Here is a 14,110-nt window from a genome sequence, read left to right as displayed (position 1 = left end):
GGGCCCTTTCCCATCAATCAATAATTAAGAAAACGCCCCACAGGCTTGTCTACAGCCTGATCTTATGACGGCATGTTCTTTTTTTATTTTGTTTTATTATCGAGACAGAGTTTCTTTGTGTAGCCTTGGCTGTCCTAGACTTGCTTTGTAGATCAGGCTGGCCTAGAACTCACAGAGATCTACCTGTCTCTGCCTCCTTAGTGCTGGGATTATAGGTGTGCATCACCACACCTGGCTGGAGGCATTGTCCTTAGTAGGGGTTCTCTCCTCTCAGATGACTTTAGCTTGTGTCAAGTTGACACAAACGTATCCAGCACCAACACTAAACTCATTTATATAGGAGGATGAAATGAAAGACATAGCAATGCCACAGTAAGATTTGCTGCAAGTTAGTTCCAGTGGGAAGAAGGCTGAGGTGAATCAGAATATTTGAATTGTCTCATGGTATCTTCCTCCAGGGGCAAGCAGGTAAGAGAAGACAAAGTAGGGTAGTATGGGGAGTCTTTCTCCAGATGTTTCCCTCTGAGATGAGCCCTATGTTTTCAACAGGCAAGAAAATCCATTTAAAACGGAGTGGTCAGGACACCATAGATGACCATCATCACCTCACCCCCTCCCCCAACCCAGAAAGACCAAAGCTATTTGGTGTTCTTGTATTATCACAAGCTGAATCTGTCCTAAGCCAGTAAATTGTCTTCTTTCTCAATAACTGGAAAGGTTCTTCTTCCTACCCCACCCCAAACCCATGGCCTTGGGCTTGCTCATTGCCAGCCAGGGTGGTGGTGAGTTTCACCAGCTAATCCTAGTGTGCAGATTGACTGGGTTGCCTTTTGCTTCCTCTGGATTTTCTAATTATTTGTGTTGGCCAAAGGCCACATTCATCCCTTTCCAAACTGGAACACATTCTCAGAAAGGGTTGGTCCCACCATCCTCATCTTGGTTTACGCCAAAGTCTGGTTTCATTTTTCATTAAACTGCCATTTGTAACTTTCATTGAACAGAATGACAGCATGCCCAACTCTCTTCATTCAGTGATTTTTTTTTTAACAAAAGAGGGCCTTTTTTGCCTCTCCAGAGAATGCATGATTTATTTATCTCCTCTATTGAGCAATCAGCTCACCACCACTACAGCTAACACAATGTTCTGGAGAAAAATGTTTCCGTATCACACGGTGACTTCACTCTAGTCAGTAGTGACTAATTTCTTACCTAGGTCTACCAACGCCTATACCAGAAGGGGAGAATTTTTATCACTGGAGATGAGACTGCTTTGCTTGGCCTGGAGGTAAATACCTGGAGGACCAAGGCCACCTCTTGTTCTCCTTTTCTGCCCAGAGTCTCTGGCACTCAGTAGGGGTAGTAATCCCCATGTAACTCCATCTCTTCTCTTCCTGGGCCTTCATAGGCCTGGATCTCTTGACCTCCTATGCCTAGGTACAATATGTAAACACTTCAATTAATAAGACAGAGCAGGAATGTATACATCAACTCTAGCCTGAGCATCTAAGATATTTTGATCCAGAATGCTTCTCCCCTCTCCCCAAAACTCTGAGTTGAAACTTTTATACAGAGTCTCTACTTCAATGATGAACACATTCTATTAGAAGTAAGCCTTTGCTGTATTAGCCATTGTGTAATCAGCTCACCACCACTACAGCTAACACAATGTTCTAGAGAAAAATATTTCTGTATCACACAGTGACTTCACTCAAGTCGGCAGTGACTAATTTCTTACCTAGATCTGAGTGCTGTTTTTTACTTCAGTGTAAACTAGGCTTTCCTCATTGAACCTATAGGTGTAAAATAATAACATTTGTAGGATGCTTTTGTTTGTTTTGTTTTTATTTTATTTATTTATTTAAAAATATTGATATATTTTTATTAAATATTTTTATTTTTTACATATACTTTTTGTTTTGTTTTTCTTTTTTTCATTTCTTTTTTTTATTAATTTATTCATATTACATCTCGATTGTTAGCCCTTCCCCTGTTTCCTCCCATTCTTCCCTCCCTCCCATTTCTCCCCTTCTCCCCTCCCCTATGTCTGTGACTGAGGGAGACCATAGGGATAGGGATATATGCTCTCAGAATATCAAGTCTCTTCTTGGTAACTAGCTATCCTTCCTCTGAGTGCCACCAGGTCTCCCCATCCGGGGGACATGGTTAGAAAAGGGGCACCAGAGTTCGTGTGAGAGTTCACCCAGAAGCAAAAAGAGACAAACGGTATATACTCACTTATATCAAAACACTAGTCCAAGGGATACATACCATGAAAATCTTTACTTACCAAGAAAGTGGGTCAGAGGAGAGGATATCCGATTGAGACTTTAGGCAAGAGTAGCATGGAAGAAAGAGGAAATAGCAGGACCCACAGGGTCCTGGAAACCTACAAGAAGAACTTTATGACAGGCAGATCTGGATCCTAGGGTCCTCCTCAAACTAAGGCACCAGCCAAGGAGAATACAGCCAGTAAGCTTCGAACCCCTACCAAGACCTAGCTGTTTTTTTTTTTCTTTTCTTTTCTTTTTTTTTTTTTTTTTTTTTTATTAATTTATTCTTGTTACATCTCAATGTTTATCCCATCCCTTGTATCCTCCCATTCCTCCCCCCCCCATTTTCCCATTATTCCCCTCCCCTATGACTGTTCCTGAGGGGGATTACCTCCCCCTATATATTCTCATAGGGTATCAAGTCTCTTCTTGGCTACTTGCTGTCCTTCTTCTGAGTGCCACCAGGTCTCCCCGTCCAGGGGACATGGTCAAATGTGAGGCACCAGAGTACGTGAGAAAGTCGTATCACACTCTCCACTCAACTGTGGAGAATATTCTGACCATTGGCTAGATCTGGGAAGGGGTTTAAAGTTTACCTCCTGTATTGTCCTTGGCTGGTGCCTTAGTTTGAGCGGGACCCCTGGGCCCAAATCTGCCTATCATATTGTTCTACTTGTAGATTTCTAGGACCCTCTGGATCCTTTTATTTTGCTGTTCTCCCATGCGTCTCTCATTTACAGTCCCAATAGGATGCTTTCCCCTCTGTCCCAGTTTCCTGGTAAGTGAAGGCTTTCGTGGGACATGCCCCTTGGGCTAGTATGCAGATATAAGTGAGTATTGTTTTTCTTAACACTGTGACATCTTTTAAAATTTTTGAGGTTATAATTTGATTACAATATTTGTCCCTTCCCGTTCCTCCCTTCAAATCCTCTCATAATACCTCCTTACTCTCCTTTAAAATCATGGTCTCTTTTTTCACTAGTTGTTACTGGGTGCATATATGTATTTGTATATACATATATGTATTCCTAAATATAGCCTGTTGAATCTATATAATGTTACCTGTATGTTTGCCTTTAAGGCTGATTGCTTGTCACTGAATAACCGGTTGGCATGCTGGTTCCTGGGGAAGACCACCTCTCCTCCCAGCTTTCTTCAGTTGTCCATAGTTCTTTGTGTTGAGGTGAAGCCTTGTGGTCTTTTGGTTGGTTGTTTCTTTGAGACATGGTGCTACATATCCCAAACTGGCCTCACAGTGGCTATGAAGCCAAAGATGACCTTGAACTCCTGATCTTTCTGTCTCACCTTCCAAATTCTAGATTTACAGGCATGCCTCACCACAATAGGCACACATACAGGCATGCATGCACGCATGCACGTATATATCACTATGTAACTTGGGCTAGGCTAGAACTCAAAATCTTTCTTCTTTAACCTCCAAAGCATTGGGATTACAGGTGTGCCCTGATGTACTCAGCTGAAATAAATACAAATGAATGAATCTTTTTAGTAGGATTGCAGTAGAACATCTATAAAGAAGAGCTGATGATGTGCTCATCTGATTGTGAGTATATGCCAATTTAAAGCCATATTGGCTAGGGGCCTTTTCTTGTTTTATTTGTATAAGTGTCCTATTTTTATTAGGTGCCTTTTACTTGTGGTGTGGGAGTATTGGTGGAGATGAAAGGGATGTCTAAATCACTCAATCCAACCAACCTTTGATGCCATTATTGTAGTTCCTTGCCTTCATTACTTCCTTTACATTTTATAAATGGATAACTGAGACCCAGATTATTTAAGTAGAAATGCTGATTATTTAATAGCCAAACTGGTAGACCAACAACAACTTTCCAATTATGTATCAGGTATTTTTGCTATGCTTTTGTTCTCTTTCCCATGCAGGTTAAGAACACAGGACTCCAGGAGTTATACTCTACTGATGACAGTCTGGCCTCTATCACTTACTAGCCATTGATGTTGAGAGAAGCTATTCAGTATCTTTTTTACCTCGTTTTTTTCCCCACCTATTCATCTCACTGTGAGTTGTCTTGGGGATTCCATAAAATATGTGAAGGTATAAAATTATTAGTTGCTCATGTCAATTGTTCATATTCTATATCATAAGCCCACCATCTTCACTTGTGCCTGGACCCCATGTTCCTGGCATGTTCTTCTGCCTTTGGGAAATAATGAATTTATTTTAGAGCATCATATGTTATGTCTGTGCACTATATGGACACAGGCCAATTACATTTAACATTCTAAGGAGTACAGTAGAGTGCTGTCCTTCTATGACACCTCTTTTGACCCAAACTTACACTACAGGGTCCTCCAGTGAGAGGATAAAAGGTTACCTACTCTTGTCCCTCAGTCTCTGCCATGTCTGTTCACTGTCCTAGGCCTGGTGATTAAGCTCTGCTACCAGCTCAAAGAATGTTTATCAGTGTTGCCTACTCTCTGGTTACTTTGGATAAATATTTAACCAGGAATTTTGACCACCCACAGTTTTCCTTTATGTCATCAGACAGTACCTGAGTAGGACGGAGGTGGTCAGAGCTCCTTCCTGGAGAAGGCAGAGCTGCCTGCCCCTGGCTGGCATGGTCAGGTCCTTACCACTTTCCACTTCCTTAGGTGCTGTCACAGTTATGTTGATCTGTGAGTCAAGAAGAGAATGCAAGTGGCTGGAAGTGGATCAAAAGATGAATTTTTAATTTTAGGGTAAGGACTGACTCATGTTTGTTTTTGAGGCATATTTCCTTAAAGTGTGTGTGGGGCTTTTTTTTAAACAGTAATTTGTTTAAAGTGAAAGCATACTTATTCTGGTATATTTCTTTTAACAATGCAAGCACTTTTAAATGTGAGAAACCCATATTTTAACTTTTTATTGAAGTGACACCTGTATCCAGTAAGTGTTCATACCATAGGTGAGCAGTGCAACGAGTTTTTGTGTAACAACTAAATCCAGGTCAAGATCAATAAATATCTGTACCCTGACAATCCTCCTTAGTCTCTGCTGGAAACTCCCCTCTAGCTCACCAGTGACCACTAGTCTGACTCCCGCCAGCACATATTAGTGGTGAACAGATTCAAAACGTATGGCTGTTTGACTTCCTTCACCCCAATTCTTTATTAGTTCCATCCATGCCCAGCCCAGCAGTGGTTCATACATTCTCATTGGCAGCCTGGTGTCCTAGTTTGTGGTGATACCACTCCCACCACATTTTAGCCTTCTGTCTTTCTTTTCAATGGTGGAGACTAAATTTAGGTCCTCACACATACTAGGCAAGTGCTAACACCACTAGGCCACATCTTCAGCCCTCTTTTAACTTTTTCTTTAGGGGAGGCTCTCACTAAGTTGCCCAGATTTGCTTTGGCCTTGCCTTGAATTCACTATCCTCCTGCTGCAGTTTCCAGGATAGCTTGAATTATACTACCAGGCTGAGCCTCAATCTGTTCTATGGCCAATGAGCATTTGGGCATTTTCTAATTAGCACAAATACTGTGGTGTGGTATCCCAACTCTTCTTCTTTGGGAAACATACAACTCATTTCTGTTGTGGCTGCACCTAGAAGGCAAATTACTCATCATAGAATAGTGGTACTCAGTTTGGATACATTCTGCCAGAGTCCCGAAGTACTAGAAGCAATTTACATCCAACTAGCTTTGTATAAGAATTCTTGCATACAGTATGAAGTATGCGTTATGATAAGGCAAATATGTAATCCAAACAGAACCAATTTAACCCTTTGGGATGACATACAATCTGTTTATTAAACACACTTCCCTCTTCCAGCCACAACTTCTAGCTTGTTATGTAACCCGGATGAGCCTCCTGTTCTCCATCAATTCTCCCTTAATCCAACCAGTCAAAGACTCTCTGAAAACATTACCCATTCATTTCTCCAGCTAGGGTGTTGTGAATGCTAATAACCTGGTGTTTACAAAACAAATTTAATCCTACCAGGCAGAATATATACTTCGAACCTCAAAGTGGCTAATGTGGCAGAATCAGCCTCCCTGCTCTGCAGATCTGCCCTTTGATAGTATCGCATCTCCAGGATTGTGAGTACAATTTGAAAGCCCATTTTGGGTATAAAGAAAACAATGCTTTATTCCTCTGCAAATTTTAAGAAAGCAGAACTGTGCGTTGTTCATATTGTAAACCACTTTGCAACTGTAGGCATAGCTTGTCTCAAAGGAGACAGAACAGGTATGCAGAGCACTGACATTTTCTCCTGGTCTCTACCTGAGACCCAATATGGTGGAAGCCATGCTCCAGAATTCTGTCTGTTAACTGGGGGTACTTTGACAAGTTGCTTAAGGGATCTGTGTTTTTCAGATCTTTTTATTCTACGAAGGTGGAGATGCTAACAGTGGGAAAAGGCACAGGAAGCCAAGACAATGTCCTATAGTGCCACATTGCCCCTAGTGTTGCGGGCCCCTCCCCCAGCAGACAGGAACGACGAGGAACCCTAGTTTCTAGCTACCATGTGAACTGCTTAGTTTCAAAAACCACTGAGCGAGCAGTCTTTCCCCAGGATGTTTCTCTTTTACCATTGTCTCCAATCCCCACCCTGCCCCTCTGGGGAGGTCTGGTTTCTACATTCAGGAATATTTTGTCAGAGGCCAAGGGATCCCACCTATTATGAGCGTGCAACGCTCAAAGTTGCAGGACCGGACCTTTGGGGAACAAGGAGACTCCTAAAGGTGAGCCACTGGGTGGTGGCTGGAGTCGGGAAGTGTGCCAGACTAGCAGCCCAGGTCCAAGGAGTTCCCGCTGCCTGGACTGAAGCTCCCTGAGGGGGCTGCTGCTTCCCGGTGTCAGCGCCCCGCCCGCTCCCCACCTCCACGCCCAGCCACGCCATGCCAAGTGCCCGCCGCGCCACGCCAGGCTAGGCAGCTGAAGAGCGGGCGGGCGAGTGGTCCGGGAACGGCGGGGGCGGCGCCCAGCCCGCGGGAGGGAGGAGGAGGGACGCAGCCCGAGGGAAAGGGGAAAAGGAGGGAGCGAGGGCGCCAGCAGCCAGCCCAGCAGCCAGCCGGTCGCTGGGACCCACAGGTAAGTGTGTGGCGCCAAGAGAAGGGAACTGAACTCCTCGGGATAAGACCTAAACTGCTAAGCCAACGACAGGCAATGGGCCAGACGGGCTGGATGACCAGGAGGAGGGTGAAGGTGTGGCTCGCTGGGTTGGCGGCTCTGAGCTGGAGCTCCTGGGCCCTCTTGAAAGGCAGAGGCAAAGCATGGAGCCTGGCTGCTCCCATAGTAGAAAAGTGTATGCTGTGGGAAAGGGATAAAGCTATTCCTGAGGGCGAAACTGCGAATCGCAAAGTTTTAAATGATCTCAGATCCTCCCTACTGTTCTGGGCAAAGGAACTAGAAGTGTTACTCCAGAGGGCGGTCTGCTGATGCGCAACTCCCTGGGACACCTTTTACTGCGGCTTCCAAATGGATGCCAAGATACAGAAGGGTTGTAGGCGCGTCCAGGACCCAGTATGAACAGCACCAACAGGCGGGATCCAGAGCAGGTGGCCCCAGAACCAAGGGATGGTCATCATCTGAAAAGAGGCTAGCCATCTTGGGGTGTTCACGTTTTCACCTGAGCTTGGGTTTCAGAATTCTAGAGCCACATACAAAGTGAGGGGAAGAAAGAGAGCTGATCCGCCTCACATGAGACTCAGGAAGCATGACACTGAAGTCTCCCATGGCTGCTTCTACAGAAACACTTCTAGTCTGGTCTGGCACAAATGTTTGAATCCCCTGGGGAGCGTGTTAAAATGAGGTTCTGATTCAGTAGGTCTGGGGTGGGAACCAAGAGTCTGCATTGCTGTCCAAGCTCTCAGAGGATATGCTGCCTTATGGACCACACTCTGTGGCAGACTCTACAAAACTACTTTTTGTCCAACAGGCTGAAAAGCTTAGTAAGTGGGAGGTCAGGAGACAAGACAAAATCCTAAGACTTTCTAACCCAGACACACGCATTAAAACAGATTAATCAGTTGCTTCTCATTTAATAGTGAAATGTGTTGCTTTTCTTACCAACATTCCAGCCACGAGAGGTTCTAATAATAAAGCCAGCTGGCTTCATGGGCTTGCTACCTGCACTTGGTTTAATGCTGTGATAACTCATTATATGTATATTTTAAACAAAAGGCTCTCCAGTTTTCATTCTGTTTTATCTGTGCTACAAATTTTGCAGCGGATCCCGTCTTGTAGTGGCACCGGGTTTGTTATGATTAGGGTTCAGCTTGGTGGGATTATTAGGTTAGCTTCTGCAGTTAGTCTCATATTTCTGAACTTCTCTTAAGTAAGCTTTTGGTTATGGAACCCAGGTCGTGCAGGGTATGGCAGAATTTGCTGCTTTTATTTGTTATTAATATTAATGATTAATGATGCATTAAGAGCATTGTTATTTTTAGAGGAATTTAATTATATCTGGGCATGGTGGCAGCCATCTATAATCCCAGCCCTGGGTAAGTAGAGGCAGGAGGATCAGGAATTCAAGGTCAGCTTTGACTACATGAGACCCTGTCTTAAAAAAACCAAAACCCATTTTTAAGTTTGCTAATAATAACACAATTAAGTTTGGTGTCAAAAATCATCTGAAAGTCAACTGGAAGAGTGTGTGTTATTTCCACATTATTTGGGGAGTCTTCAGTGGCTCATAAGATTTTACTTCGGTGAAGTCTAGAATGAGTTGGACATCGCTTCATTTGGCTGCTTGTATGGGTCAAATGCAAAGCTAGAAGAGAAAAAGCAGCCAAATTTTGTAGCTATTCAGGGGTATTGTTTTTCATGCCTCAGCACTATGCCAGCCCTGATCAGATTCCCACATCCCTGCAAGGTGACTTTCATTAAATGGGGGAATAAAACAAGACACTGAGGAAATGCAGGGTCAGCATCAGCGTTCTGTGTGTGAATCATTCTTGCCCCAAACCCTGCAGACTACAGGTATGTGTACTTTTCTAGAGAAAAAAAAAGTTAGAAATTCAGAAAAGGGAAAAAAATGCAACTCTACTCATGGATATGGGTCTGCTCAGCAGAGGGAGAAAAAGTCTGAGAAATGGAATTTCATTGGTGGGTTTGGCCAGGAAATCTGCTGTTTTTGGTACCATGAGGCACTTTCCAGAAATGGCAATGTAAGTTTGCTCAGGTGTTGTGGAAAGCCAGCAAGAGAAGCCGATTTTTCCGTGTCTGGTGCAGTCATTCTAGGGAGTCTGGGAGGTGGGGCATCATGACATATGCCTGACTTCAGTAAAAGCCTGGAAAAGGTACTATGTCAAGAGCAAATGTTCTTTTAAAATGTTTATGGTTTCAAAAACACATAGATGTTTAATCTGTGTGGAACTTACTCCTGGGCCTGGAGGGAAGTGGTATAGTTCAAACATTTGGGGAAAATAATCATAAAATAAATCCTCTAAAATATTCTCGTAAACACTTCCATTTTGTAAATGCATTGAATTCTTGAGCCTATTTTGTGTTTTTAAAATTGAAGCATAATTTATTTACCAAAAAATCACCTATTTAGTGTAAGATTCTAAAGACACATATCGTTTAACTACCACCATATGAAAATATAGAACTCCATCACCTCCAAAGCGTCTCTATTGATTCTGTGTATTCAATCTCTCCCACCACTCTCCCACCTGCTAATTTTGTCTCTTACACATTGGCCCATGAATGAAATCATGTGCTATACAGCCTTCTAAGCCTAGGTTCTGTTACCTAAGACAATATGCTTGAGATATTATCTATGTTGGTGAGTATTCCCATTATCCCTTTTATTTCTGAGTAGCATTCCACACTTTACCCACTGAAGCCCATAGAAGCATTTACAGATAGCATTTTGCATGAACATATATTTTCATTTCACTCAGTATAATATTTAAAAATAAGGTTGTTGTTTTGAATGGCAAATTAACTTTATTTTTAAAAACCTGTTTACCTTTTCCAGAGTGGTTATACCATTTTGTTTGTTTGTTTGTTTGTTTGTTTTGTGGTACTTGGGATTAGCCATGCTAAACCAGTGCTCTGCCACTTACTTTCATCCCAGATTTGGTTGTCCAGTTTTGCCTTCTTGCCATTGATGAATGAGAAGTTCAGGTGCTTCGTACTTGGTATTATTGGCTTATTTTATTTTATAATTTTGTTGGTGTTCACTTTCTAATTGTACATCGAAAGCACCACTATTCAAGCCATTACCAATTAAAAAGGCTTGCCATTGGTCCTGTTTTTATTTTGTTTTGTCTCTCAGAGAAACAGCTGGGTTGTTCCATCTTATTTTACTTATGATGTTTTTTGAGTACATCACTATGTCTTTTGTAGTCATTACTGAACACACACGCACGCGCGCACACACACACACACACACACACACACACACAGAGAGAGAGAGAGAGAGAGAGAGAGAGAGAGAGAGAGAGAGAGAGACAGAGACAGAGACAGAGACAGAGACAGAGACAGAGACAGACAGAGAATATACATCACAGCCTACTAGCAATGTCATTGTATACTTGTGACAAAACACTAAAAAACTACTTTCATGTATAGCTTGGATGGTTTTTATTTTTGTTTTTAGCCATTTTCATGGATCTGTAATGGCATCTACTCGTGGCTTTAGTTTGCTCAGCTTTATTTTTGGTCATGGGTATAAATCATGGAAGTGTCTGTTCTTTTTATCCCCTCAGAGTGTTTGGTTTTAAAGCATGGGTTCTTCATATAATAAGGTACAATTTCTCTGCCAGACATATATGTAACAATTAACTCCATTCAATCTGTGGTCTACCTTTTAATTTTCCTAAAAATCACTAGGAAAAAATCATTACTTTGTGGAGCAGGCCTTTTTAATTTTCATAAAGTCTAATTAATTCAAGCTGTTTTATGGATAATATTTTAGTAACCAGCCTAATAATATTTACTTACCTAAAGAGCACTATGATTAAGATTTTCTCCTACATATTTTATTGTTGCTTGATAGCCACCCCCCTCTCTCCCTCCCTCCCTCCCCACTTCTCTCTCGAATATATGTATATAACTTCATTGCAAGCTAATTCTATATGAAATAATGTAGGTTTGCTTTTTACATATAAAAATTTAGTTCCAACATCATTAGTTAAAAAGGACCTCCTCCCTGTCCATTATATCCTCTTGACTCCTTTGTTACAAATGGACTATGTATGTGGGTTTATTTTGTCTCCTTTATTGTGTTCCATTTATGGATGTGACTCTCTTATACTAATACAATACTGTGTGTCTTTATTTTTTCTTTTGAGATCGAGTCTCATGTATCCAAGGCTGTCCCCAAACTTGAACTAAGTATCTTGACCTTCTGGTCCTCCTGCCTCCACCTCCCAAGTGTTGAGATTACAAGCTTATAATGGTGCTGGGAGCAGAACCCAGCCTCTCAACTGAACAGCTTCTCACATGAAATGCAAACATTCTACTAACTGCACAGTGGCCTCAACTGTCTTGTGCATTCTTTAGGTAAGTTTCTAGATTGCCTTTTGTTAGGTAATATCTGTTGGTTTTAGCGATTGTGCCCCTGCTCCCATCCAGCCCTATTTCAGCTCCTAACTTCTATACTGTTGAGTAGTAAGGCTATTTATTTATTTATTTTTTTATGGAGATGCATCTTACACTCAGGCCATCTTGCTGCAATGTATTAATAGCTTTTGGTTGCTTTTTCTAGATTTTTCAAGGTACACCATCAAATTGTCTTTGAATGGCAATAGTAGAGGGATCTCCCCCTGATGTTTTTACCTCACTTTATTCTGTCTTAGTGGCCTGTGTTCCTTCCAGAATAATGTTGGGTAGCCGGTTTTGACTTGAGTGGAAAGTATTCTAAATGTGCTTTTTGTTGTAAAGTTCAGGTGGCTACTCTTATCTTTGGAACAATTCTTAACATTTTTAGCTTGTTAAAAGTCTGAAGTTTAATTTGAATTTTTCTTCTGCTTGGGTTATATTATTTGCTGAAGACATAACAGGTTTGTGGCCAGTTAGTCTTTCTGGCTTTAAGGGTTTAATATTGATTTTCTTGGAGAAGTTCATATATAATTAAAGCAAATGGCTTTATTTAGATAAATTACAAAGAAACACCTATGGAGAATTTTAATAATGCTCTCATGGATGTATGCAGTGTAGGAGGGAGGAAACAAAGGGGCTATATTTACCATATACATGTGTGAATATAATAGCTTTGTAGTATTCTTCAAACTTTCTTGGGCACAATTTTCAGTGAAAATGTATTTTATATTTCAATCCCGTTCAAGTACGTATGTATATAAACTAAACAAAAGTATCTCAAAGTATATATATTGTATTCTGATATTTTCCATACTCTCCCATCTGTCCTCTTTCATTTCAACATGATGATGATCTTCTAAGTTGTTTTGATGATGCTTTCATATGATGTCCTGGCACAGTTTGTGAAGTGCTGCTCTCTAAAGCTGTGCAGGGCCAGCAAGATTTCCCAGCAAGTATAGGTGATTGCCATAAAAGCCTGATGACCTTAATTCAATTCCCAGAACCCACCATGGAAGGAGAGAATGCGCTCCAGGCATTTATCCTCTGACCTCCACAACATGTGCGTCTCACACACGAACACATTCATTCCCTCTCAATCTTTCTCTGTCTCTGTCTGTATGTCTCTCTCTCTCTCCCCCTCCCTCCGTCTCTCTCTCCCTCCCTCTCTCTCTCTCTCTCTCTCTCTCTCTCTCTCTCTCTCTCTCTCTCTTATCATACACAAAATAATAATAAAGAAAAAAATTAGATTTAATTTAAAATGTTTCAATATTCCCTGGGTCCTGCTGGTTTGTATCCATGACACATTCATTTTTCTATTAATTCGTACTCTGATACAATGTGAGCTATCCAGAGATAACTACCCATTTTTTCTCTAATCTTGTAACTGCTAAACCAGACTTCATCCTTCATCCCGCAGACTAGCCAGTAAAGGCAGTCTTATAATTCCATAGCACAAAATGTTCTTGCGACCTCTTACCACAGTTAGGATCAATATCTAGATGCCCACGGTAGCTTTCCTTCTTTATCTGTCTGCTTCTCCAGCCTCCCATGCTGTTTCTCATCTAAACTACACATTTGCCTGCCTGCCAGCTTCTGCATGTGCTGTGCTTGCTGCCTGAAACACCATTTCACCACATAGTCCCATTGCTTGTTTCCTAGTGTGCTCCCAAACCCTCCTTCTAACTATCACTCTTACCTAACACTGGAGAGGTCTTTGCTATTATCCCACTTTGACTTTTAGTGATAATATTATTTATTACCTGCAGCTCTATTATTAAATCGGTTTGTCTACTGATTTCACATTTTCCCCCTTGATAGACTATAAATACCCAAAGGGCAAGAACTTTGTATCTTTTTCTCACTGTGGTCAAGATCTAGAGTACTAGTGGACCATAGGAGGTCCTCACAAAATATGTGTTGAATGCTGAATGACTGCACACAGGCTGCTCAGTATCATGCCTAGGATTTATAAGAAAGCAGATACAGACCGTAAGAGAACCTCAATATGCTGAGCAAAGTTAATGTGGAATTTTTAGGTTAAGTATTGAGTGTACTCTAGGGCATTCAACTTGAGGTTCTCAACTTGAGAGTTGCAACCAGCCCCAGAGGCCGCATATCAGATATCCTACATATCAGACAGGTACAACTTATAACAGTAGCAAAATTACAGTTATAAAGTAATAACAAAATAATAATATGGCTGGGGGTCCCTACAACATGAGAGACTCTATTAAAGACTACAGAGTTAGGAAGGTTGAGAACCACTGCTCTAGAGGAAGCAGTTCATTAACTAGCAGACACCCTCTGGTAGTCACTGCATTTC

At 41.7% G+C, this 14,110-nt stretch overlaps 1 protein-coding gene across 1 annotated transcript in view; it reads left to right on the top strand.

Moving 5' to 3' along the window:
• Positions 1–7,301: 7,301 nt before the first annotated feature.
• Positions 7,302–14,110, top strand: part of Adgrg2 (adhesion G protein-coupled receptor G2) — a 123,998-nt gene continuing 117,189 nt past the window's right edge. The window contains exon 1 of the mRNA XM_051141750.1: positions 7,302–7,326. The gene's annotated coding sequence lies outside the window, so the exon portion shown is untranslated. The remainder of the gene's footprint in view (positions 7,327–14,110) is intronic.

This window comes from Acomys russatus, chromosome X, assembly GCF_903995435.1.
Source record: "Acomys russatus chromosome X, mAcoRus1.1, whole genome shotgun sequence".
In the NCBI taxonomy this organism is placed as follows: domain Eukaryota; kingdom Metazoa; phylum Chordata; class Mammalia; order Rodentia; family Muridae; genus Acomys; species Acomys russatus.
This window is presented reverse-complemented; position numbering and strand designations above follow the sequence as displayed.